Genomic DNA, 26,559 nt, shown 5'->3' on the forward strand with positions numbered 1-26,559 from the left:
ACATGATATCATTCTGAATTATAAATGTGTATTTCACATTTTTTGAAAAATAAAATAAAACACAGAGAAAGTATATATCATCCAAATTCTCACATTTAAGATATGAACAAATTAAATTCTACTCTCTGCCCCAAATCTGCCTTTCTGTAATTATATAAATATAGGTATTTGATTATTCATGTATCTATATGTGTGCACAATTGTGGAGATATATCTATATATATCTATCTATATACCTACACACAAACATATATGTACAACATATGAATGTATCTTACATGTATATATGTATTTTTATATACACACGTATTATTAATGTCCTGCAATCCTTTGCTTAATTTCACTTCATAAAACATGGACACCTCCCTAGATCTATTTATTTATATGTCTACTTCACCCACATTAAGGTCTTCAGGATGTCCGTGCAGGTGTGGGTGTGCTAAAACTCGTTCAGTCATCCCAGGTTAATAGATATTCCAGTTCTTTCCAAAATGCTGTTCTCATAAGCAGTGCTGCAGTGGCCATCATTACGACAGATATGGGTCCTAAAGTCCGGTGTAAGTTCACTAGTCCAAGTCTGTATCAGTCCGTCCTGCCTTCCCATTAGCTTCCTCTGGTCTTGGTTCCATATATCCTCCCTCTGTCCTGTTGTCGTTTTTGAGCCATTTAGTGTCTCTGATAAGTTCTCATAATAGTAAAGAAACGAAGGCACTGAGCAGATATAAGATTAGATGATGGATCAGCTATCCGTGTCACATTGTTTGTGTTTCATAAAGTGGTTTATCCAAAGAGGCAATGAACGAGCTCCCAAATTATTATAAAAATCCCTGAAAGTTACTCGTATACTCGTATTTCGGCAAGCTTGTGGCGATGGTGTATGCCTGTGGATCTGAGTCTGCTGTGTGAGTGCAGAGCCTCTTTAAGTATGTCCTCACGTATCCATAAATGAAGATCCCGTTGCGTTCAGTCTGACCTTACACTAACTGATGAAAGGCACTCAGAGTAGTTTTGTTTTGTTTTTTCCTTCCCATAATTTATTGGTTGGTTGGTTCATTGGTTGGCTGGTTGTCTGGTTGGTTTTAGGAGTCATATATATCTATTACTAGAATACATTCAATTCTTCAGTGTCAGTCTTTGACATCACTTCAAGTCAGTGCTGCCTGGGTAGCTCATTCAGTTAAGCATCTCACTCTTGATTGTGGCTCAGGTCATGGTTTCAGAGTTGTGAGACTGAACACCGTGCCTACATAGGGATCTGTGATCAGTGGGGAGTCTTTGACACTTTCTCTCTCTCTCTCCTTCTTCCCTTCCCCAGTGCTCTCTTTCTCTCTCAAATAAATAAATAAATCTAAAAGACATCACTTCACATTACAGATGGTAAATGGAATGTCTACAACATGAGGTAGACTTCCAGAATAAGAACGCTCTTCTGTGCGGCCTTCAACACAGTATACATCTTCCACCTCCACTAACTTCAAGAAATGACAATCATTCATTTCCATTGAAATAAGTAATTTTTTATAATTTGTTAGTTGCAAATAAAATTGGTTTTAAAAATTCATAAAAACATTCCATTCTTGTGTGTCGGTGTATGAGGTGGAATCCGTTTCATGCATGTTACACTCCTGTGGAGCAAAAGTACAGATGACTTAGATCGTCTGATGCTCTAGGTCTTTGGGCACCCATGGATTGTCTGAGTGGAGTCTGTGCACGTAAATATTCTCGCATCGGAATAGATCTATCTGTAGGTGTGCGTCGGCTCTGAGTCCTCTTAACTTATGAAAATGCCTTATGCTTGGTATCCACGTATCTCCCCACTTCCTTTTGTTGTGTTGAGGTTAAACCGCTTCTGAGGATGTTTGCAGCCTACGTAGAGAAGTTTTCTGATGGACAAAGGGAAGTTGCCACTGTTCAGAGGGATCTTTGTAATGAACTGCCTGAAAATGCTTTTTTCTAAAAAGACATTTTAGAGGGCGCCGGGGAGCTCAGTCAGTTAAGCATCTGGCTCTTGGTTTGGGGTCAGGTGGAGATCTCATGGGTTGTGGGATCAAGTCCCTATGTCAGGCTCCCTGCTCTGCAGGGAATCTGCTTCAAGGTTCTCTCCCTCTACCCTTCCCCATGGCTCATGTTTGCTCTCTCTCTCAAATAAATAAATACATCTTATAAAAAATAAATAGACATTTTTGAGAACCCCTTAATTTGGTATATACTACTTGGTTCAAAACGTAGTGGAGATATAAGTTTCTTGAATTCAAAAATATGCAAAAACTACAAGTCTGTGGGCTGATTTCAGATCTCAAGCTTTGCGTCAAGACTTTTTTTTTTTTTTAAGTTTCCAATAATTCTCTGTCCTTCCTTCCAAACGCTAATGCTGTTCTCCCAAGGGATAGCCCTGCCCTCCCTCCGGAAACCGCACCTCTGTTTTTCGGAGGTTTGAAAGGATGCCACTGTGCTCATAAGGCTCCTCTTTCCATAGCTGCTTATGATTGCTTCCCCATTCCTCCCAGCACTTCAGAATATAGGTCCACAAAATTCCCATCCTTGTCTTCAGACCTTTGCCATGAGCCGTCTTCCTCATTCTAAGCTTGGGCTGTCACTGTCACTGTGGGATTAGGGAAGGCTTCTGTTCCAGCAGTGGCTAGCCTCACCCTTAAGGATCAGAAACCAAGTCCGGGTTTGGGGAAGCAAGATGGCGTGAGGTACCTGCATCACAGTACGCATGTTCATGCAGCAGACAGTCTTCTGTCCGAGCTGGCCGTGGGCTTGAGCGCAGAGGGCGTGTGATGCCCTAGAGTGAGTAATTCTTGTCATCAGTCACATCTATACACAGTTCACAAACCACACTGTAGTTTAATATCCAACTGATCTATGAATAGCAAAATATATCATCGAAAAAACCCTTTTTATACCTTTATGAAACAAACCTGAAAAAGGATTTACAATACAGAAGTCATGATAGGAAGCTCCGTATCCTGTAAAGTCTGTTGTGTTCTCCCAGGCTCCCAGAGGGCGGTCTGTCGTTTCAGGGAGTGCACCCAGGACTGCATGCCCACTGTGTCTCCCCGAAGCTTGCAGCCAATCAGTTTTCAGATGCATTGAATTTTACAGATTTTAATATGTATTTTGACTCCAAATATATACTCATCCTTTCAAATTTCCAAGTATCTCAAGGATGGGAGCAGTGAGAGATGCTATAATACAGAAAGTGCCAGAAGATATCTGCTAATATTGCTTGAAAAATGAGCTGGTTTTAGAAAAAGAAATAAATTATGTTCATTATTTCACCGAATCCTTACATATTCTATGTCGTAGGTTCTATTATTAATGTTTTTTCTTAAAGCGGAGTCACAAAGACTGAAAGTGTCCCTCTTCAACCGCTCTCCAACGCTGCCTCAGCTCAAGAAGCAGAGTGAGACGGGTGCTGACCTGACCCAGGCTTGTTGGGACAGACAGGTGGCTGGCGCATTCTGGGACACAGGTCTCGTGTTGTTCACACTGAGAAGTGAGTAGTGATGTCAGTAGGGAGTCGGGGGTGTGATGCTACACTCCCTTCTAACAAAGAAAGCAGATTTGCGACATCTGCGCACATAACGTGTGTTCCCTGTTTCTCTCTTTATTTGCTCCTCGATTATGTACGACGGTCCTGGAGTGGCCGCATGTCAGCTCTCTAGGGCTTAGGGTCACAGCATGCTCAGGGCAGTGCTAAGGGGTGCCACAAACAGCAAACAAACAAGTAAATGACCCCAAAACCGGAGCAGAGGGATAGAGGTTGCTGTGGTCAAGGTCATGGACGTTAGGTGTGATGTGCTGATGGGCCTGCAGGCGGGGCTGTCCTGAGCTGAGCAAAGGGAGATGTGGGGGTGGGGGGGGTGGAGACGGGAGGTTAGTGTAGGTAAAGTCAGCGCGCTGTGGGGGGCGGATTTGGGCATGACTGAGGAGGAACAGAAAGGCCGGTGTGGCCGGAATGAGCATGAGGGCCGAAGTGCTGAGTGGCCGGATTTTGGACCCATTTTATGGAAGAGACAGAAGAAGATTTGCTGGTGATTGAGTTTGCGCAGCACGAAATGTGACCCCAGGCTTCGGGCCTGAGCAGCTGGGGACAGTCGTGCTCCTCACCGTGTCCCTGGAGCCTTCATTCCCGTTCTCTTTCTCCCAGGCTTTTACCTGGAATCTTTCCAGTCACCCATGAGGAAAGTTATAGCGAAATGTAGAATGTGAGCATTTACGTATTATCAGGAGCACACGTATCAACTCCCTCTACCCACCTGGAAGAAATACGCTCATTTCCTGCTCGCCTACTTTCGGGGGATGCCCTTGCCCCCGTATTTATGGGCTCGGTCCACATTTATTATACTTCCGTGACGTGTCGGACCCGGGTACAGCAAGGCCTGGCTCCTGCTGTCAGAGACCGCAGGACCTAGAACAGGGGTTATCAAACCTTTCCCCCTCAAGGTGACATAATATACCTTGTAGGCTCTGCAGGCCATGCTGTCTCTGCCATGTTTGCGTTGCATTTCTCCCACAACTTTAAAGAAGAAAGAAACCATTGCTGTGGAGGCCAGACGGGGCCTGGCACGGCGGATGTGGTGTGTGGACTGGCGGGGCCTGGCACGGCGGATGTGGTGTGTGGACTGGCGGGGCCTGGCACGGCGGATGTGGTGTGTGGACTGCAGCCTGCAGGCCTGTGGTCTAGAGGGAAGCGGACACGTGGGCAGACATCTGCCGCCATGTGCAGGCTGTGGTGGGCGGCCTGCAGAGGGAGCAGCAGGGGAGGGTACCAGCACATCACATCTCTCCCAGAACGGGGAGGCAGCACGAGTTCGGGACACGGGGTCAGGTCCCCAAGAGCAGATATTCAAGAGAGGACATAGGCTGGAACATGCAGGAATGTGGCCCAGTGATCACGGGGTCGGTGCTCCCGGGAGGGAGGCACTCGCCGGGGCCCACTGAGCCAGGCCGTGGAGCGCACGCCTGCCGTCCTAGCAGGAGCGGCCTTCACTCTGAAGGGTCCGGAGCTGGACACACCTGCACCCGGCTCGTGTCCGAGCATCACGTTCGTGCTCAAGGCTGGAGAGTCGGGAAGGGCGGGCGCGCGGTGCCAGGGACGGTGACGTGGCTCAAGCAGCCTTTCTTGGTCTCTCCCGGGACGAGAGCTGGAGGCGACGTCCAGCTGCAGGACGCCGGTGCCACGCCGTCCCCTGACTGCGCCCGGGTGGAGGTGCGCCGCGACGGCAGGTGTCAGCGGCTCACCGTCGCACGGGCCACTGGCTCGGTGCGTCCCTTCGTCCCTGCCAGCGTCGCGCCCTGCTCCTGAGGGGGCGCCCACTGGACAGAGTGTGAAACCGTTTTCCTCAATCATTCCATTTATTTATTTATTTATTTATAATTCTGTAACATAAACCACTTTTATTATTTATTTATTTATTTATTTTCACATACCTTCTTCCAATAGACCACAGTCCTATCGCAAATTTCTTCTGTGGGATGCTAACAAGACATGGTGTGTGACCCTATAGCCTTTGGCACAGTCATTTTCTGTTTTTTTAAGAAAAAAACAAAAAGAAATGACTTTTTGTCCAACTCTATAAAAGAAAATGAACAAGAGTTTTGTTTACATTTCTTGAACCTGATTTTTTTTATTATTATTTTAAATATTAGTTATTATAAACCTATAAGAAAAACATATATTTCTGTTAAATAACTTGTTTAAGACAAAATAGAATTTTTTCTTTCTTTCAGCAAGATAGGCTCAGTGAGTTTGACTTAAATAAAGGTAGTAAATATATTTTAGTGAAATTATATTAATCACAAACTCAAGGTCATTAATCATGTGAAATACTAAAGTTGCTATTTAAACCGTAAATCAGTAAGAATAGAAATGGAGCCTAAAGTACAATTTAATACAAGATTAAAAAAATTTTCCCACTGCATGATATGATCAGACACAAATATATGCGTAACAATTGAAAAATATTATCTGCAACTGTTGGCTTCTTGCTTTCTTATAAATCTATACATACCTAAGAAGTAGGACCTTTATAAGTACAAACAAAATTAAATATATCTCTTCTGTATGAAAATTGTGCTTTTTTGTTGCACAGTATTATGTTCTCAGTTTAGAACTTATCTAAGCACACGTGGATTTCATTTTTTACTGAAAGGAGAGTTTCTGTCTTCAGTCCTGATCCCTGAAAACAACATTGCTCTCGCATGGAAGAAACTCACGTTGCAGCCATGGACTGTCTTCTTTCTTAGACGGAGCTGGGTAATCCTCTTTCTTAGACCCCAAGAACTTGGGCAGGGGTAATGGTGCCAGACCACAGTCACAACATTGGTCCCCTTCCCTCAAAGTCCAGCTGTGCAGCTGAACAGAAGATTCCGAGAGCAGGTTCCTCCTCCAGCTGCCCACTTCTGTGAACAGGGGAAGGTACCCCACACTTCTTCCAAGAAGTTTTGAAAAAGACAGGAGGTGTTTGATAGCTGTCCCTGTCCTAAACCCAAGCAGGCCCTGGAAACAGTTCAGAATTTTCCTTTGCAACATAGTTTCTCCAATGTTCCCGTTTTCTTTTAACTTCAATAATATTACTTAAAACCTAGTCACTTTCTCCATGGGGCTGAGGAAAGCTATTTAGCAGATTCACTTGATGAAAAATGACTGAAAACACTCATTTCTGCAGCCCTCTCGTCGTCCCTGATGCTCTGTGTCTACGTGTCCACAGTCTCGCAAGATTCTGAAACTTGTCTCTATCTTACAAAGTTAATGATTTCTTGTAGCATTGTCCAAAAGCTTTTTACCACATACCTCACTGTGAACAATTAGAATGTCATGAAAACATGAGGGTTTTGTGTGTTTGTTTTCGGTTGTTGTTTGTGTCAGCAGTGGAGGCAAATCCTCCTGTGAGATCCACAATGGACCGGTGTCACCTGGCCAGACACTCACACTGTTTCTCGAAGATCTTTTGTTTCTGGACAGGAGAGCAAGTATTTACATACGTCTTGGTCTTTGCCTTTTTAAAGCACCTACGTATCGCAGAAAATTTTTCTTAAATGTTACCACCATTTTTATTTCCGGTTAGATCTTTGACTGTTTACTTTGTGGAGAAGCTGTTTCTAGAAGGTTCTCTCCGTATCAGGGACATGCCCTCAATGTGCTGGGCGATCAGTCCAGCCCCTCCTCACACTGCGTCCTATCTTGGAATTCTCAGTGTGTACTCACGATAATTTTTCATGCCGTGTTACTAAGGTTTTACCAAGTATTTGACTTTGCCTTCTCCGGCCAATAAATTCTGCTACTAAGTAACTTGCTTCCTGAGCCTTTCCACCAACATGACTTTTGGCTTCACAGCAGAAACTTTACTCTGAGCTTCAGTCGCTGTGAAACAGTCGGCACTATTACACACTGAGTAGCTGTGATTTGCCGTTAAGTGTCTTCGGTTTTGCCGAAGCCAGTGCTTCGTTTGTAAGTTGCTCTCCACTTGCAATGCGCAGTGAACAGGACAGCTCGATTCCCCACGCAATCCCCATGGCATGCGGCTTTCGTTCTAAAGACGAAATTCCTCTTGTGTTTCATGCCACATTAGTGCAGTGAAATGATTCAAAAGATTGTAATTCTTTATCACTAACCTTATCTGAATTGTCTCGACACCGAGAAAATTCCTCTTCTACTTCCCAGCTCATCTTCAGAAATTGCCACTTTGGTCCATCAGATGTGCGCCTGTGAAATCAGTCGCAATAAAATATAAAACTACAGGGCATCACCCATAACTAAGATGAGCAGATAGGGAAAACAGAAAACCTTCACCGTACCATTTACCTGTCAGTCTGCACAATCCACCCTTTAAATATATGCAGCAACATCAACGTTTGATGAGGCCAGTTGGGTGATGGTGCGTAAAAACTTGTTCACAATGAGATTCTCGTCTTAATAATTTATTACAAAGTGGGTCTTATCTACCTTTATGAGCCGCTCAGCAGCTTGTTAAGGGGAGTTTGGGGAGGTGATTCGGGGAGAAGGGGACACCGTCCATGCGGCTCCCTGTTCATCAGCAGCCTCCCAGCCTCGCGGCAGAAACCAAGAATAGATTCGACCGAACGAAGACCGTCTTACTCTGCCCTCGTCTGGGGTACGTGCTGGACAGGGTCACTGCTGGGTCTCTCATTCAGGGCCCGTCCCCCTGAGCAGTAGCATCATGTAGTAGGGAAAGTTCAGAAGAGCGGTCTTTCACAAAACCCCCTCCTGTGGTTGCCATTAAGGAAACCCTGGTATTGAACAGATATGTTGGTGATTCACCTGAATTAAGTGAGAGTCAAAAGGAAGATACAGATTTGAGAGTTACTTAGGAGGTGAAAATAATAGGATGCTTCAGGGGAGGAAGGAGGAGAGATCATTTCTTTAGACCGTTCTCTGAGTGCACCTAAACGACTTTGTAAAAAGAAAATAATTAGATGCTATGGAATATGTTTATGCTGCAGCAGAAGTATGAGGTTTCTCCTGGCATCGCCTGGCACAGAACTACTGTTTCGGCAGCCATAAAACAGAGCTCCTGCTCTGCTGCCTGGAACTAGGTTTCCCAGCCACTGATTGCAGAATTCCATCAATCTTTTGTTTCTGAGTCTACTGTGCTCCTTAACAGCAAATAAAGCCCCTTATTCATAATAGAACACTGGTACAAATATGGAAGGTTAGGGGAAGATAATGGATTGCTCCCCGGGAGTTGAAATTCTTGAGGCATTTCCCATTAAAACTAGGGAGTGGGTTTTCCAGGAGAAACAGTGTGCAGTGTAGGAAGCACTGTCGAGAATACTGCATGGTTCTAGTGTGCACAGTAAGTTGTGTGTGAATTGCAGTGCCCTGAGAGGACTAGTCCAGGAACCCAGCCAGAGCGGAGTGTCGCCTCTATGGAAAAATTAAATCCAACTTTCTAGAGGCTAATTTATGGTCGCATATTGAATCGAAAACCATTAAAATCTGAGACTATCTGTATTTTAATCAGAAAACAAGATTATCTAATAAGCAATTTTTAAAAAGTTTTATTTAAATTCAATTAACACGTAATGTATTATTAGTTTCAGAGGTAGAGGTCAGTGATTCATCATCTTATAGAACACTCAGTGCTCATTCCATCATGTGCCCTCCTTAGTGTCCATCACCCCGTTACCCCATTCCCCTACCCCCTCCCATCCAGCAACCCTCAGTTTGTTTCCTGTGTTTAAGAGTCTCTCATGGTTTCTCTCCCTCTCTGATTTTGTCTTGTTTTATTTTTTCCTTTCTTCCCCTACAATCTTCTGTTTTGTTCCTTAAATTCCCCATATCAATGAGATCATATGATATTTGTCTTTCTCTGATTGCCTTATTTTGATTACCATAACACACTCTAGTTCCATCCATGTCGTTGCAAATGGCAAGATTTCATTTTTGATGGCCGAGTAGTATTCCTGTGTGTGTGTGTGTGTCTGTCTGTCTGTCTGTCTCACATCTTTATCCATTCCCTGTCAGTTGACATCTAGCTCTTTCCATAGTTTGGCTATTGTGGATATTGCTGCTATAAATGTTGGGGTGCATGTGCCCCTTCAAATCACTACATTTGTATCTTTGGAGTAAATACCCAGGGGTACAATTGCTGGGTTGTAGCGTAGCTCTATTTTCAACCCTTTGTGGAACCTCCATACTGTTTTCTATAGTGTCTGCACCAGTTTGCATTCCCACCAACAGTGTAGGATGGTTCCCCCTTTTCCACATCCTCACCAACATCTGTTTTTTTTTTTCCTGTCTTGTTAATTTTAGCCATTCTGACTAGTGTGAGGTGGTATCTCATTGTGGTTTTGGTTTGTATTTCCCTGATGATGAGTGATGTGCATTTTTTTATGTGTCCATTAGCCATTTGTATGTCTTCTACTGAGAAATGTCTGTTCACATCTTCTTCCCATTTCTTGATTGGATTATTTGTTCTTTGGGTGTTGAGTTTGATAAATTCTTTATAGATTTTGGATACTAGCCCTTTATCTGACCTGTCATTTGCAAATATCTTCTCCCATTCTGTGAGTTGTCTTTTGGTGTTGTCAGCTGTTTCCTTTGCTGCACAGAACATTTTTATCTTGGTGAAGTCCCAAAAGTTTATTTTTGCCCTTGCTTCCCTTGCCTTTGGTAATGTTTCTAGGAAGAAGCTGCTGCAGTGGTGGTCACAGAGGTTGCTGCCTGTATTCTTCTCTAGGATTTTGATGGATTCCTGTCTCACATTTAGGTCTTTCAGCCATCTTGAAACCATCTATTTTCATGTGTGGTGTAAGGAAATGGTCCAGTTTCATTTTTCTGCATGTGGCTGTCCAATTTTCCCAAGACTATTTGTTGAAGAGGCTGTCTTTTTTCCATTGGACATTCTTTCCTGCTTTGTTGAAGATTAGTTGACCATAGCGTCGAGGGTCCATATCTGGGCTCTTTATTCTGTTCCATTGATCTAAAAAACACAAAACAGTGTCTGTTTTTGTGCCAGTACCATACTGTCTTGATGATGACAGCTTTGTAATAGAGCTTGAAGTCTGGAATTGTGATGCCACCAGCTTTTAATAAGCACAATTTTTTATCCGAACATATAAGACCAACTAGTTTTCTTTTCTAGGAGTATGCTTTTCTTGTTTTGGTATCAGGATAATGTTGGCCTTATAAAATATGTTTAAGAGTTTTCTCTCTTCTTTAGTTTTTTGGAAGAGTTTCAGACAGATTAATGTTAATTCTTCTTTAAATGTTTGGTGAAATTCACCGGTGAAGCCATCTGGCCCTGGTCTTTTCTTTGTTGGGAGATTTTGGATTATTGATTCAGACTCCTTACTAATACCAGTCTGTTAAGACTTTCATTTCTTCCTGATTCAGTCTTGTAAGTTGTAAGATTCTGTGTATTTTTCCATTTCTTTGGGGTTTTCCAGCTTGTTACTGTATAATTGTTCATAATTATGTCTTACGATCATTTGTATTTATGTATTTTGTGGTATCAGTTGTGATTTCTCCTCTTTCATTTGTAATTTTGTTCATTATGTTTTTCTTTTCTTTTTTCTTTTTGGTTAGCCTAGCTGTTTATCCGTTCAGTTTATCTTTTCAAAGAACTGACTCCTAGTTTGGTTAATCTTTTCTATTGTTTTCCTGTCCTCTATTTAATTTATCTCTACTCTCTCAATATTTTTTATTATTTCCTTCCTCTGATGACTTTGGGCTCAGTTTGTTCTCATGGGATCTCCCTTGTATGTAACTTCCCTTCTTTCTCTTGATGACTTTTTTTTTTTTTTAAGATTTTATTTATTTATTTGACAGAGCTCACAAGTAGGCAGAGAGGCAGGCAGAGAGAGAGGGGGAAGCAGGCTCCCTGCTGAGCAGAGAGCCCAATGCAGGACTTGATCCCAGGACCCTGAGATCATGACCTGAGCCAAAAGCAGAGGCTTTAACCCACTGAGCCACCCAGGCACCCCATCTCTTGCTGACTTTTGACAGTGTCCTTATAATGTGTCTTGGGGCAGCTTTATTCAGGTTCAACCTATTTGAGGTCCATTGATCCTCATGGATCTAAATGTCCATTTGTCGCCTCAGGTTCGGGAAGCTTTTGACCATTCTTGCTCTACATTTATTTTCTGGCCCATCCTCTTTATTTTCCCTATAATTTCCATGTGATTTTTCTTTTTATTGTGTCCCATAGTTTCCATAGACTTTCTTTACTCTTTTTCATTTTTCTTTTCTTTTTCTTTTTTTTTTTTCTTCTGGTTCCTCTAATTGGGTACTTTCCAGTGTCCTGTCATTCAAATTTCTGGTTGTTTCTTCTATCTGGTGGTCTACTTCAAAACTATTGAATTCTTTGGTTCAGTTATTGTACATTTCAACTCCAGGAGTTTTTGTTTTTTTGTTTCATTTTTAATGGTTGGTAGTTTCTTATCAAGCCTCTTATTTTGTAATGAAAAAAATATGAACATTTCATGGGTATGCATGTCATCCTGTTCAGGGAACATGCTAGTCTTCTCGATTCTTCCAATTTTAGTAAATGTGGTAAAAGCATGCACCAAATGTATAAAAGAACACCATATTGAGCTGATCAGCACATGTACACACACACACACACACACACACACGCACACACACACTATCATTCTATAGAACTCTCCATTGTTGGGGTACCTAGGTGGCTTAATAGATTAAGTGTTTGACTCCTGGTTTCAGCTCAGATCATCATCTCATAGGTCATGAGATTGAGTCCTGTGTAGGACTCCACACTCAGAAGAGAATCTGCTTGAAGAATCTCTGTCCCTCCTCCCACTCGTGAGCACATATGCCCTCTCTGCCTCAAATAAATAAATAAATCTTTCAATAAAAAAAAAACTCAGTTATCATATGGTTTCACTTGTGTGTGGAGCATAACAAATAGCATGGAGGACAAGGGGAGATGGAGAGGAGAAGGGAGTTGGGGGAAATTGGAAGGGGAGGTGAACCATGAGAGACTATGGACTCTGAAAAACAATCTGAGGGGTTTGAAGTGGCTGGGGGTGGGAGGTTGGGGGAACCAGGTGGTGGGTATTAGAGAGGGCGCGGATTGCATGGAGCACTGGGTGTGGTGCAAAAACAATGAATACTATTATGCTGAAAATAAATAAATAAATTTAAAAAATAAATAAATAACTCTCCAGGAGCACTGGGTGGCTCAGATGGTCAAGCATCTGCATTTGGCTCAGGTCATGTTCTCCAGGTTCTGGGATTAAGCCCTGATTGGGCTCCCAGCTCAGCTGGGAGTCTGCTGGGAGTCCTCTTCCTCTACCTCTCCCCTGCTTGTGCTCTCTCTGTCTCTCTCTGTCTCTCTCTCTCTCTCAAATAAATAAATGTTAAAAAAAATAGCTCCCCATTTTTGAATTTTTTTTAAATTAAGGAATGCAGCTATGTAGTCTCTTCTTTTTTTTTTTTTTTTAAAGATTTTATTTATTTATTTGTCAGAGAGAGAGAGAGCAAGAGCGAGCACAGGCAGAGTGGCAGGCAGAGTCAGAGGGAGAAGCAGGCTCCTTGCGGAGCAAGGAGCCTGATGTGGGACTCGATTCCAGGATGCTGGGATCATGACCTGAGCCGAAGGCAGCTGCTTAACCAGCTGAGCCACCCAGGCGTCCCTATGTAGTCTCTTCTGCCAGAATAATTTAAGTATTACATCGTTCAGGGACACTTGGGTGGCTCAGTGGGTTAAACCTCTGCCTTCAGCTCAAGTTATGATCCCAGGGTCCTGGGATCGGGCCCTGTATCAGGTTCTCTGCTCAGCAGGGAGCCTGCTTCCCTCTCTCTCTCTGCCTGTCTCTCTGCCTACTTGAGATCTTTGTCTGTCATATAAATAAATAAAATTTAAAAAAATTACATTGTTCGATGTAAGGCTAATCCATTTTGATTTATAAATTCATGAGACTATATTTTTCTGATAAAAATAGTTATTTATGTTTCAAAGGTTTTTCTTTGTAAAAGGATTCTTAAATATCGGGGCGGGAGGGGGACGCTATAATTTTACTTAATAGATGTAGAATATTAAGGACAAAGGGAACTTGAAAATCCTTAAGACCAGCTTCCTCATTAAAGTAAAAAAAGCACACGGGGTGCTTGGATGGCACAGTGGGTTAAGCTGTGACTCTTGGTTTCAGCTTAGGTAATGAGAGCCCTGGGTTGGGCTCTGCACTCAGCAAAGTCTGATTAAGACTCTCTCTGTCTCTCACCACTGTCCCCACCCCCACTTTCTCTCTCTCAAATGACTAAATAAATAAATAAAAATTAAAAATGCATAAATATTAGCAATATGTACACATATACACATATGCAGTATTTCATCTGCTACCATGTGCTAGGAATGGGGCCATTCACTATCATCTAGTATAAGTAACAAGTGAGAGGTAATTTACTAGGATTTGTTAAAATTTAAGGTCTTAGACAAAGTCGTATTCACAGAATATTATATATTGAAATTAACTATTTATTTATTTATTGAAATTAACTTTAGACTACCTTGAAAAATCTCCCTGAGAGAGGAAAAGGACAAATATATAAGGAAGAGTCGAGTTGACATAAGGAGGAGAGAAGTCAGATATTTTAAATACTTCCAGATTACATATAAAGTGATACTGATTCAGAAAGATATCCGTATTTATATTTTAAAAACTAGGACATCTTGGACTAGTACATTTATGGACATCCCCTTCTTGAAATTGTTTCTTTTTCTTTAGGGAAAAACAAAACAAAATTATTTTAATGATTGGTTGCATTACCTATATCCAACCCTTTCCTGGTCTTTTTTGAGCCCAGTTGAATTAAGCTTCTGCCCTTCCCCCGCACTGCACCAAACTAGGTCTAGGCAGGTCACAGTCCATGGCCAAAGTGAGATTTGCTGGTCCACACTCAGATGTACACCTAGATCTGTCCATTGCACTTGACACAGCCAATCATGCTTCCTCTATGAACATTGCCTTCACTGCTGACTTGGACACCACTTGTTGGTTCTCTCTGGCTACTCTTGCCTCCTCAGTGCCTTTACCGATGCCACTTAGTGTCCCTAACCCTTGAATATTGGACATCTCAGGGTCTTCTCTTTTTCCCATTGATATTCACTCTATCTTGTAGCTTGAAATACTAAGGTTGACCTTTTCTGAAAATGTCTCTAGTCAGGTTCCTCCTCTGAACTCCACATGCACACATCTGATTGTCTACTTGACATCTCCATTTACGTGTTCAGTAGACATTTCAAACATAACATGTCCAAAATAGACCTAGATATTCTCTCCAAAACCTGTCCCTACCATCTTCTTGGTAGTTTTTCTCTTTCAGCTCCTTAAGCTAAAACACTTCATAGTTATTTCTAACTCTGCATTATCTCTCATACTCCACCTTTACCTCTACCCATGTATATAGACTCTCTCTGTATAGTCTGCCCATCCGAGGCAGAATCCGACTTTCCACCACCTCTACTCTTAATCACAACAGAGGCCTCAGCAGCTGTCATGTCTTGTCTGAATTACTGCAGTTCTCTCCTGACTGAGCTTCTTACTTCTGGTCTTGCCCTTGTGCAGTCCATTCTCACCACACAAACTGTAGTGATTCTTTTTAAAGCTACTGTACGTCACTTCTCCACGCAGAAGCCTCCAGCAGCTTGTCCCCTGTCTCTGGAAAAAATCAGAAGTCCAAATGGCTCTTCAAGGCTCTGCATAAACCTTCCCCATCACCCCGGCCGTGCCCTGCTGCTCCTGCTCGACATTACCCTCTGCAGTGTCCTCGTAGTTTCTCAAACATGTCAAGCACACTCTGTCTCCATGTTTTTGCCTTCTCTGTCGGATGATCTCCTCTCAGATATGTGCAGCCTCTCTGCCACGTGCTGTAGATCTGTGTGCAGCCTTGTCTGGGGGCAGACGCCGTCCTCTCTTCGATCCCCATTACCCTAGATGGGTGTTTCTCCCTGTTACTGCCACCGTGGGACATGCAGACTGTCACTGACTTGTGTGTTGCTTCTGACACAGCACTAGACGGCAAGTGAGGCAGGGGCTCTGTTTCATTCACTGTTTTACAGCCAGTCCGAGAGCCTTGTTTGGAAGATAGCGGATGCTCAGAATTGTTTGTGGGATGAAGTCAGAATGCAACACTTACCCTCAGCGTGGTCAGGGAAACATACTGCTGAGGAACGGAAGCAGCTGACATACTAAACGCGACGTCTTCCGGGTCCCTCCGTGTTGTTGCAAATCGCAGGATTTCCTTCTCTCTTCAGGCTGATAATAGTTTGTTGCGCGGACAGACGGTGTCCTCTGTGGAACAGGAGCCGTTCATCGGCTGCACTTTGGGTCCTTTCCGTACCTCGGCTGCTGTGAGTGACGCGTTTAGGACCATCCCTTCTAAATGAGGCCCCTAAAATAGAGTAGAGAAGAAGACCATTTGATGGTGATCATCATGGACTGGGGGCAGCGGGCCACGTACAGTTCTTGTCCAGTGGGTATAAAGATGAGTATGTTTCTGCGATCTGCGGTGTATCACAGTTCCCGTAGTTAACGACAAGATATTGGGAACTTAAAAATTTATTACGAGGATCTCATGTCAAGTGTTTTTCTTGCAAAGAAGGGGAGGTGGGCGCAAGGATATCGGAAGTGATGGAAACGTCCATGACCTCGATCGCGGTCGTAGGAACATGAGTGTATGCGTGGGACCAAACTCATTAACTTGTGTTCATTAATTATCTGTAGAATTTGTGTGCCAAATATATCTCAATAAAGCTGAAAAGAAGTGAGAAATAAATAATACTAAAGAACTCGGACAGTACCTGACAAATACTAGTTGACCAGTCAGGGCTAAGAATGGACATTAAGGTCAATCAGAGCCCTTAGGATTGAAGTGCTTCATAATAAGGTAACTCCAAAGGGATTTCCATAGGGAATAAAAAAGTCCACTTCATCTCCTTATAAACGATGTAGAATAAAGTAAAATAAATAATATGCGTGCACAAATACAGAAGTAGATGATTAGGAACAAATTTGAACTTTAAAAATTGATGTTAATTTGTATCTAAAAATAAGACCTTTTGTTTTCAAGGAGGTTTGGTGTAGAGCATTGATGTGAGGCAAAAGCTCTAGGTATTTATAACAAAAACTGTTAGTACCAACTTTAATTAACTCCCTCTACTGTGTTGCCAAATGAGAGACTTGCTTTGTGTGTGAGTTAGATCAGGAGATGTTGGTTACAATTCAGGTCTAATAAGCCTGAAACATTGGGGCAAGACATTTTTCTCAAGACTAAGCTGTCATTGGGCTGCCTGCGATTCAGCTTCATTTCCAGGTGGGGAACCTCTGTCTGCAGCACACAAGTTCACAGATGAGTCAAACCCGGGAAGAGTCCCTGTGGAAGGAAACCATGTGCGGTGTGCGATGGGGAGGACTAGGACACGGCACTCTTCTGTGTCCGATGCCGGGAAGGGGGTTCAGGAGACGGCGTCTCGGTCTAGCACAGACCAGAACTGTTACCACCAGAGCACGGCGTGCTTGGGGCTGGCTAAAGGAGACCACTTCGTCACGGTTTGGTTAGGGAAAAGTGTCCCCTGGGTTCTCAAGGCAGCTTGGCACAACTTGAGTTTTCCATCATGTTCTATAGGGATTTTCTTTCCCTTTTCTTTTGTAATAAAGAAAGGGCCAGAGACTCTTTTTCTCAGAATGGTACAACCTTTAATTTTACATCACAATTCCATGCTTTATTTGTTTTAAAAGTGTGTGACAAGATCACCCAATGGTGAGGGACAGTGAAAGGAGCAGTTTTGAGAATTTGGGGTTTGGCAGAGCTTTTTGAATTCAGTCCATGAGCAAGTTACATGACCTCAGAGCCATCCTTGGCCTGGTGTGTGTACGGTGAACGTCTGCGCAGGGGCCGCTCACGCGATGCCTACGTGTGGCCCTCTTGCTGCGACCTCTGCCTTGCTTTCAGCACTGAAATAGAGATTTGGACACACACAAATATCACTGTCATCAAAACTGCTAACCCAGCGGGGAAGACATACACGTTTTGTCAAGAAGATAAAACCGGGGTGGGGGGGAGCACCTGGGTGGTTCAGTGGGTTAAAGCCTCTGCCTTTAGCTCAGGTCATGGTCCTGGATCCTGGGATTGAGCCCCGCATTGGGCTCTCTGCTCAGCGGGGAGCCTGCTTCCTTCTCTCTCTGCCTGCCTCTCTGACTACTTCTGATGTGTCAAATAAATAAATAAAAATCTTAAAAAAAAAAAAAAAGAAGAAGATAAAACCAGGGATCAAGCAAAGGGAAGGAGCCGTGCCGTCTTCTGGGAGAGGTCTCCTGGGAGAAAGAGTGGAAGGTTAATGAACAGGTGGTGGCTGGTGGGTCACTGCAGGTGAGAATGTCAGGAAGCCCTAAAGCAGAAGAGGTGGGCACGTTGGAGGGAAAGACACATTGTTAGCCACAGGCTGGGGTAACGTTTCTAAGAAGCCGCTCAGTGATGGCAGAACGGACATCTGCCTTTCAGGCTGTGTGTGTTTGGGTTTTATCCTAATTGAAAGAAGAAACTGCTGTGGCATTTCTGGAAGGGGTGTCCTTCGATTAGTTTGGAACCTTAAGGAGACTTCTGTGACTACTGTGTGCAGAACCAGGTGTGGGCAAGGCAGCAGTGGAGGTCACTGTCGCATTCTGGGAGAAAGACCACAAGGTTCCCAGTGCTGGTGACTGTGGAAAGTGTAGGCAGAGAGCTCCCAGGGCTGCTGAAGGCCTGGGTACCGGCGTGATGGATTGTTGCAGGCTTTGCTGTATTGCTAGAGGGGATGAGGCCAGGCTGACAGCATAGGATGGGGCTGTGTACCTGTGCTGGGTGTTGGAGACCAGAGGCAAGGTGACCACACGTGCCATCCCAGGTGGGCTCTTACACTGGGTTCCAGTTGGCGGTTGCCACGTGGGAATGGTTCACAGGCTCTGCTGAACCCATCTGCTAAGATTTCAAGGAACGTTGTAAATCTAGAATTTCATGGATAATCCTCATTTCCAACTGTTGGTTCAGAACTTGAAACTCTCTGCTTTGTAAACCGTGCAGGTAGGATGGAGGCCTGTGGCCACCAGTTTTGCTTCCTAAGTATGAAAAGTACTTAACACAGTGTCTCATAAACTTTACTCTCACAAGGGTATGCTACATGTCAGACCACATCATTAGCATTAGTAAATAAACAGCTTTAATGGAAGAAATGCTCATTCTTGTATATTCAGGAAAAGTTAAAGGAACATCAATGATGAAATATGGGAGAGGAGGTTGTTGAATTAATTAAAAAGCGTTTATTGATTCTGTGCTATCCGGCCAAGTTTGGGCCAAGGGCTAATGGACGAGACATCTTTAACGGGTTGAGTGTCTCTGATTTCCTGCCCTACGATTTCCAGCTACCACTGGGTAGTTAAAAATGTTTTGATTCTTGATAATGTGTGAGGTCATACATGATCTGTGCAAACATAAAGTGTTGTAAATCAGCCTGAATGTGTGTGATGTTGTAAATCAGCCTGAATGTGTGTGAAAAAGTTGCTCCATAAATGTCATGAAAGCAAATGCAACAGGCATCGTGATGTCATTGTCCCAGCACAGCCTTCGGAAAACACACGGGTAAATATTAGTGTTTTTTCAAAGAACGATTGATATGTAAGAGTTTGTCCACACATTTATGAACCATTGTCTTAAATTCCTGAGGAAATCATTTAATTTAATTTTATTTTTTTCTACACTGCAGTTAGCTAATATATTATGCCTGGTCAGTTTCTGGAATGCGGTGGGAACAGTACATGGCATTATTGCCTGATATGTTGCGTTGTATAAGACAAGTACCCTGGACAATAAAATACCATAGAGCTGTGGTAGGAACACAAGCCATATAAGAAAGAAAGAATTCAACTCATTGTTCCCTAATTGTTGCATGGGAGGGTTCTCATCCTGGCTCAATCCTGGCTCCTGCTAAGTCAGATTTCTTTTCTCAACCTGGACTCCCCGTGGAGGGCATGTAGCTGCTAGCATTTCGGCTGCCTAAGGGGGCTGTGGGTCCGTTAGATACGGGGCACCTTGAGGCGTCACGGCTTGTCTCACATGTAACCAGGGAAGGGAACATGCTCTAAGGGTAAACTATTTCTTTTTTTTTTTTTTTTCATTCCTCAGTGACTACATTTCTGACCACTGCCACTAGATGGTGGTGACAGTTCACACTTCCACTTCACAGCTCTTCTCCGTACTAGGTGTTATGAAGATGACAAACGCCATTTATTGAGTTTCTACTATAAGCCAAAGCCATTCCTCATGTTGGTAGCTGTCCCGCAGGGAGATGAGGTAACCCCCAGCCCCATACCAGAGACTCCCCTCCACGTCCTGTGGCGTTCAGGTGGCCGTGTCTTCTGTCCCTGTGCACATTCTTCGAGTTCCCTCTGGCACACTCCTGAGGGATAGGATTCCAGAACCTCCCTCACATGTTTATGTGGAACGAGGCCAGAAGCTGCCCCTTCAAGTATGTTGTAAGCAAATTGGATAAAATAAATGCAGATACACATCGTACGCACACACTGATGAACTCAACTCGTTTAGGATTTATACTGATGCTTCTAGATGTGAGAAGCAAAGCTGCCTTGTCTGTGTGCGTGTCTGAGCCGTCTCAGGGCCCCACAGCCAGACGCTGGTGCCGTGGTAGCGAGCATGGTCCCAGGTAGCACTCATGAATGTTCCCTTCGTGCCAGAACTCGCAGTCGGTCCTCAGAGGAATCCCACAGGCATGAACCCCAGGAATTCCCTTGTCCGCATGGGAAAAGTAGGAAGTAGAGAGACTTGGTCACTTTTCCAGCATCGCCAACATCTTGTGAGAAAGGATTTGGGGACTCAGATATGTGCTGACCTTGCTAAAGCTCCGGCACTCGATTACAGCCCGGCTGTTGCAGGGGACCCGCCGTGAGCACCCATTCTTGCTAGCTGGACTGAGACCGTGACGGGCAGGCCACAGAGACGGGTGATGATGTCCTTCTGCCAGCGGATATCTGCTCTGAGGCCAGACACATGTAATTGTTCTCATGCAGGAATGTGCATGGTGATTAGATCTTGGGCTTTGTAGCCAGACGGGTCTGGGTTCAAATCCTGCTGGCAGTCACCATCTGCCGCTGATCACCGGGGTTACCCCCCACCTCTCTGTAACTTGAAGAAGGCTGTCAATAAGGAGTCCACGTGCCGTGCAGTTGTAACAGTTACGGAGAACATGCAACCCCCACCCCAGCACAGCACAAGGCACACACTAGGTGCTCACACTGGTATTTTTATTACTTTTATTTTATGAATTTTTACATTAGGAAAAAATCTAGTAGAAAAAATCTTGGAATGAGTTCTGTGTTTGGAATACTTCCTCATGCTGTTTGTGTTAGAGGCTGAAACTCGTGTGTACAGGATTTGTGTAAAATTGCAGCAAAGGGAGAGAAACTGGTCTGCCTTTGAGGAATAAAGACTACTTTACGGGTCCTGTAAAGGGGGCTTGGAGTACAGGGGTCGGCGGGGGGATGGGGAGGAGGGTACGGGTGTCTTCCCAGATGTCCTGAAAACCTCCAGGAAAGTTACCCTGTGCTCCAGGAAATGCTGAGTCCACATTGTAAGTCCTGGTGAAGAGAGGAACCGCTCACTCAGTTTAGCGTGGGGCCGGCATTCAGGGTCACTGCCCGGCAGTGCACCCCCACACACTCAGCAGCTCACAGCTCCCGGCAGCGCACCCCCACACTCAGCAGCTCCCAGCTCCTCCCTCCTCATCTCACGCTCTCTCTGCATCTGCAGGCTGGCCTGGCGAGGCTGGGGTCTCTGCTCAGGATCTTGTAAGTCTGAAATGAAGACGTTGGCCAAGCTGCAACCCCATCTGGAGCTTAGTGGCCTCTTGGAGACTCATTCAGGTTGTTTGCAGAGCTCGGCTCCTGGTCGTTGTAGGACGGAAGCCCCAGTCACATTCCTGTTGGCTGTTGTCTGGGGAGTCCTCTCAGCTACCAGAGGGCGCCCTCAGGCCGAGCCGGGTGTCCCTCTCCCATGCCGGCAGCAAGGTCTCCCAGGTAGGAGAATGCCTCTCCGTGTGGCTGCAGTGGAGTCCCGTAGATCACAGGGGGATGAAGGGAGAAGGCTCCCGTATAACGCAGCTAATCGGGGGCGAGATTGCCCCGTGATGCCCACGGACCTCGGCCACACTGAGAGGAGGAGAAGACACAGGTTGTTCTGCCAACACCAGGATCAAAGACCACATCCTCAGAGAAACTGTGGCAGAGAACTCAAGCTGAAGCCTGGGGGAGCACCGAGGGAGCCTTGTCCATGGGTAGTGCTGTGCTCTGCTGAGGCCTGAATCCAACCAACAAAGGAACAGTGTTCATGGTCAACACAGGCTGTCAGAGAGGAGAAGAACCCAAAAGTTCCCGGGGGTGCCTTCAAGTTAGGTGAAGTGAAGAAATCACACATTAAAAAAAAAAAGGCAGCAAAGTGCATATAATAGAAAGGTATTAAGATTCACTATGAAATTGTTCTTTAGTTATGTCCTTAAAGGTAAGGGAATGACTGCCCAAGCCTTTTGAATCACCTGTAAAACCTTGCTTCCTGGGCTGGATAAGTGCGATTGGTCTGCCTTTCTCTATCTGTCTAATCATCTATCTCTCTATCATCTGTCGTCAACCTCTCATCCGTCTATCCATCTAGTCATCTGTCTCTCTCACCTATCACCTGTCTTTCTACCTGTCATGTATGTATTATCTGTCATGTGTCCATCATCCTTGTATACTGCTGGCATATAATAAATACTAAGTGCAAAAAAAAAGAAATATACTTCTCCCTGGAATATTTCATTATAGAACTCTGCCATTGGACAAGTCAGGTTGACTCTAGGTACCCTGCTCCCCTACCCTCACAGAACCCCATCTTCTGGAGTGCGTATCCTCTATAGTTCTGTTTTCTTTCCAAAGTTTATTTCAATAACACAACAGCAGCAAACTACACTATTTTCCTGACATACACATGGAAGCTTCTATAGGATAAACCATGTGTTAGGCCACCAAACAATGTTTAACGTATTTTAAATGTTAGAAATCATGCAAAGGAACTTTTCTAATCATAATGAAATCAAACTAGAAATCAATGGCAGAACAAAAATTCACTAATATGTGAAATTTTATAATACCCTTCAAAGAACCATTGAGTCAAAAAGAAATCAGAAAGGAAAGTAGAAACTAACTTGAGACAACTGAAAATAAGAGCCTGACACACCAGAGCTTATGGTGCTGAGAGAGGGTCTGTAGCCACCAACAAAGGCTTTAAGAGGATCTCAAATCAACAACCTATCTTTACATGGTAAGGAGTTAGGTAAAAAGAACCAGTTAATTCCAAAGCTAAGAGAAGGACGTTATTAATGCTGAGTAAAGCCAGAAGAAAAATAAAACAGAAGATAAATAAAATAAATAAGATAAATAAAATAGAGATAGAAAACAATAGAGAAAATCAACATAACCAAGAGTTGTTTCTTCCAACCCAGATCAACAAAACTGACATTTAGTGAGATGGACTATAAAAATGGTGTTTTGGGACTAGAACATCCAAAATGCATGACTGGGCACCATTCTCATTGATAAAAAGTTATTATAATAATAATAATAATATATAATAATATATTATTATATATTATCAATTATTCTCATTGATAAAAAGTCCTAAGAAAAAGAACAACAACACAGGGTGCTGGGTGGCTCAGTAGGGGAAGCATCTGTGTTTGGCTCATGATCCCAGGGTCCTGGGATCCAGCCTTACAGGGACTCCCTGCTCAGCAGGAAGCGTGCTTCTCCCTCTCCCTCTCCCACTGCCCTCTGCTTCTCCCTCTGCCACTCTCCCTGCTTATGTTCCCTCTCTCTCACTGTCTCTCTCGCTATCAAATAAATAAATAAAATCTTTAAAAAACCAACAAAGAGAGGGATAGGGCACATCATGATTAGGTGTGTGAATATATTGTGCATGCACTTAAAAGCACATTTCTATGATTAGGGAGGCACTGCTTATTCCCAAACTAGGTACGCTGCTCCCCATTTCCAACAACCCATCTACTGCCCGTGGGACTCAGATCAGAAGGGACTGATGACTGGGATGGGGCGTCCAAGGCGAGTGTTGCTTGGAAGGTGGAGAAAGTCACAGATGCACCGGGCAGGATTAATTTCAGTTTTGTGTGGAGGAGACATGAACAGCAGTGTTCTCCAAGATGTATTTATGGATATGAACGGGTTCATGAACTCCTCCGAGGAGTTGGTGTTTTTCCCCCTGTGGGCGCCGTGCTCTTGACAACTTGTGAACAAAGACTCAGAAAGATGTTTGTTCTTGCCCTGGTTGTGCTATTACATCATGAGGTCTTGGGAAATACAGTTAAATTATCTGAGCCTAAAGGTCCCCGAATGTAAAATGTCCGGGTCACCTAACCCTTCTCTTCCTCTAACCCAACTCTGTGATTGTATGTTGTGAGAATCCTTGCTGGATTCTTCATTTACGCTCTCGTCCCCCCTTCAAAATGAAAATGCAATTTCACATTAAGAACGAGCTACTCATTCTTGAATTAATTTGCTACAATTAGTTGGATGGTCTTTCAAGTGAAGTCACACAAAACCTGAAAACTGCTTATTTTGCAATCTTATAATTAGTGCTGGAAACTATGAGGAAAAAAAAACTTCGCATGGAAATATGAGGTAGTGGACTTTGCATTTTAGTGACACAACTTCTGATTTTGGTAATATGATTTAGATAAGAAAATCTGAACCAATAGTATATATATCACGTTAGTTACATTATTTAATATTTTAATGAAATTAATAAGTCTAGTTTATAGTAAGCATTGTTCAAAAGTTTTACTGGGAATGATAATATCTGGGGAATGTGAAGACACGTCAGTATGACTGTACACTAGTTGTCATAATTTTCCCTGACACAAAATTATCTAAGACTTATTTATTATAGTTTTATAAATAAATGCAAATGAAATACATTTGTAATACATAAATAGTAATAAAACCTTAGCTAGTCACATCACCTTACAATTAAATAGGTAACTATTTTCAGAAATGGCCCTATCCAGATATTTTCTCTTTATCAACTTTCAGTATCGGGAGGAAGATATAGTCTAAATAATTGTGCATCAACCATTTCAGCTTCTCAAATTTCCAAACCACATGGATCTTTTTTCCCCACATGCAACTGCTCTGTCCTAGAAGAAATTAAACCAATCAATTCATAAGATTTTATTTTGAAAAACAAACTGTATGTTTCATATGGTTTACTGAGCCATCACTCTGATGAATTGTATAGGGATGGAATGGATACTGTGGGGAAGACAGTCTCTTAGGGAATGTCTGTTCACCAAGACTTGAAGCCCAGAGAAAGCGTCGTAGAAACAGGCACAGAGCCCTCCTCTGTCCCCTGAGTTCCAGCACCCCCTGCTCTTAAGACACTTTATGACTCTGGTCATTTCCCCTCCTCTGTGAAAATTAGGAGAGGAGAAGCATTTCGTCACTCAGCTTTAGCAGAACAACTCAATAATCTGTGAAAACCTGGTCATTTAAAATGCATCTATATCACTTTTCATAAGAGGTAGTTCAGAAATCAGCCCTGAATTTGAACGTTTGTGCAACAAATCAAATTTTAATTCCATTGGAGGATTTAACCATGTGGAGGAATTCTACACCACTCTCTTTTGTAAAAGGAAGAATTGTTTTCCATTACTCATAAGTCTCTTCAAAATCAACCACCCCCAAACAAGGGTGATTTTGCCACCCAGGGGATATGTGGCAGGGACTGGAGACATTTTTGGGTTGTCACATTCCGGGGGAGAAATGAATCCAGGTGGTCAAAGCAGCAGAAGATGGCGTGTGCTAGATGCTGCAGGGCCCAGGATGGTCCAGGATGCCAATGGTGCTCACTTCGAGAAATCTCATCCTTTCATCTAGTATATCTACCAAACGTAGTCAGATGGGACACTGTGTAACTTTTATTTTGAAGCAATTTTATTTTTAAAAATTTTTTTAAGATTTTATTTATTTATTTGACACAGATCACAAGTAGGCAGAGGGGTGGAGAGAGAGGAAGGGAAGTAGGCTCCCAGCCAAGCGGAGAGCCCGATGCGGGGCTCAATCCCAAGACCCTGGAATCATGACCCAAGCCGAAGGCAGAGGCTTTAACCCACTGCGCCACTCAGGCGCCCCTATTTTGAAGCAATTTTAAATTCAACAGGAAGTTGAAAAAAAGTACAGGAAGTTCCTGTGTACCCATTACCCAGATCACACAAGGATCGTGGCTCACATGCCCTTCATAGAACATCAGAACAAGCCAACTGGGAGCCAGCTGGCTGTGGTATCATCTGATCACACCAGTTTTTACGTGCACTCGTGTGTGTGTGTGTGTATGCAGTCTTTCCACATTCATTTCACTGCCACACACTCAACCACAAAGACTCCCCCACGAGTCCCTACCCCACACTGGCTGTAAGCCTCAACAACCTATAATCTATTTCCATCTCTCTAATTGCGACATTTCAAGAATGCTCTAGAAATGAAATCATAGCCTATGTAGCCTTTTGAGATTGGCTTTCTGAAAGGGAATGAGTACCTTTAAAAATAAGAAACAAGTATTATGACAAACACTTCACCTGAATTTCGCCATTAAAATTTCACATCTCTATGTATCAATTAGGAACTATGTTTGGTTCTGAGTAATGAAAACCAGAGAATAGTGGCTTATAATGTAAAAATAAAACAAAAGCTTTATTTTTTTTGTTTTTCAAGTGATGAACAATGTGAAGGCAGACATCCCCAGAGTGATGAGTTGGCTTCGCATTGGATGCAGGTTCTTTCCAGCTTCTCTGCTCCCTCATCCTGTGGTCTCAATCAGTCCTGCACAAAATGGCCGCCATCGCAGCCATGCCCTCCCTTGGGAGGAAGATGGGGCAATAGGACAGAACAGTCTTACCCCTGGAGAGGGCTTTCAGAGAAGCCTCAACCCGCTTCTGCTGAGGAGCCTTGGACAGAGATTTTATCATCTGACTA

The 26,559-nt window shown here is 43.5% G+C and overlaps 1 protein-coding gene across 2 annotated transcripts in view; it reads left to right on the forward strand.

Annotated features, from left to right (window-relative positions):
- CSMD1 (CUB and Sushi multiple domains 1) overlaps positions 1–26,559 on the forward strand; it is a 1,903,837-nt gene that overhangs the window by 1,374,664 nt on the left and 502,614 nt on the right. The gene's annotated exons all lie outside the window — the stretch shown is intronic.

Source organism: Mustela nivalis, assembly GCF_964662115.1.
Source record: "Mustela nivalis genome assembly, chromosome: 20".
Lineage (NCBI taxonomy): Eukaryota > Metazoa > Chordata > Mammalia > Carnivora > Mustelidae > Mustela > Mustela nivalis.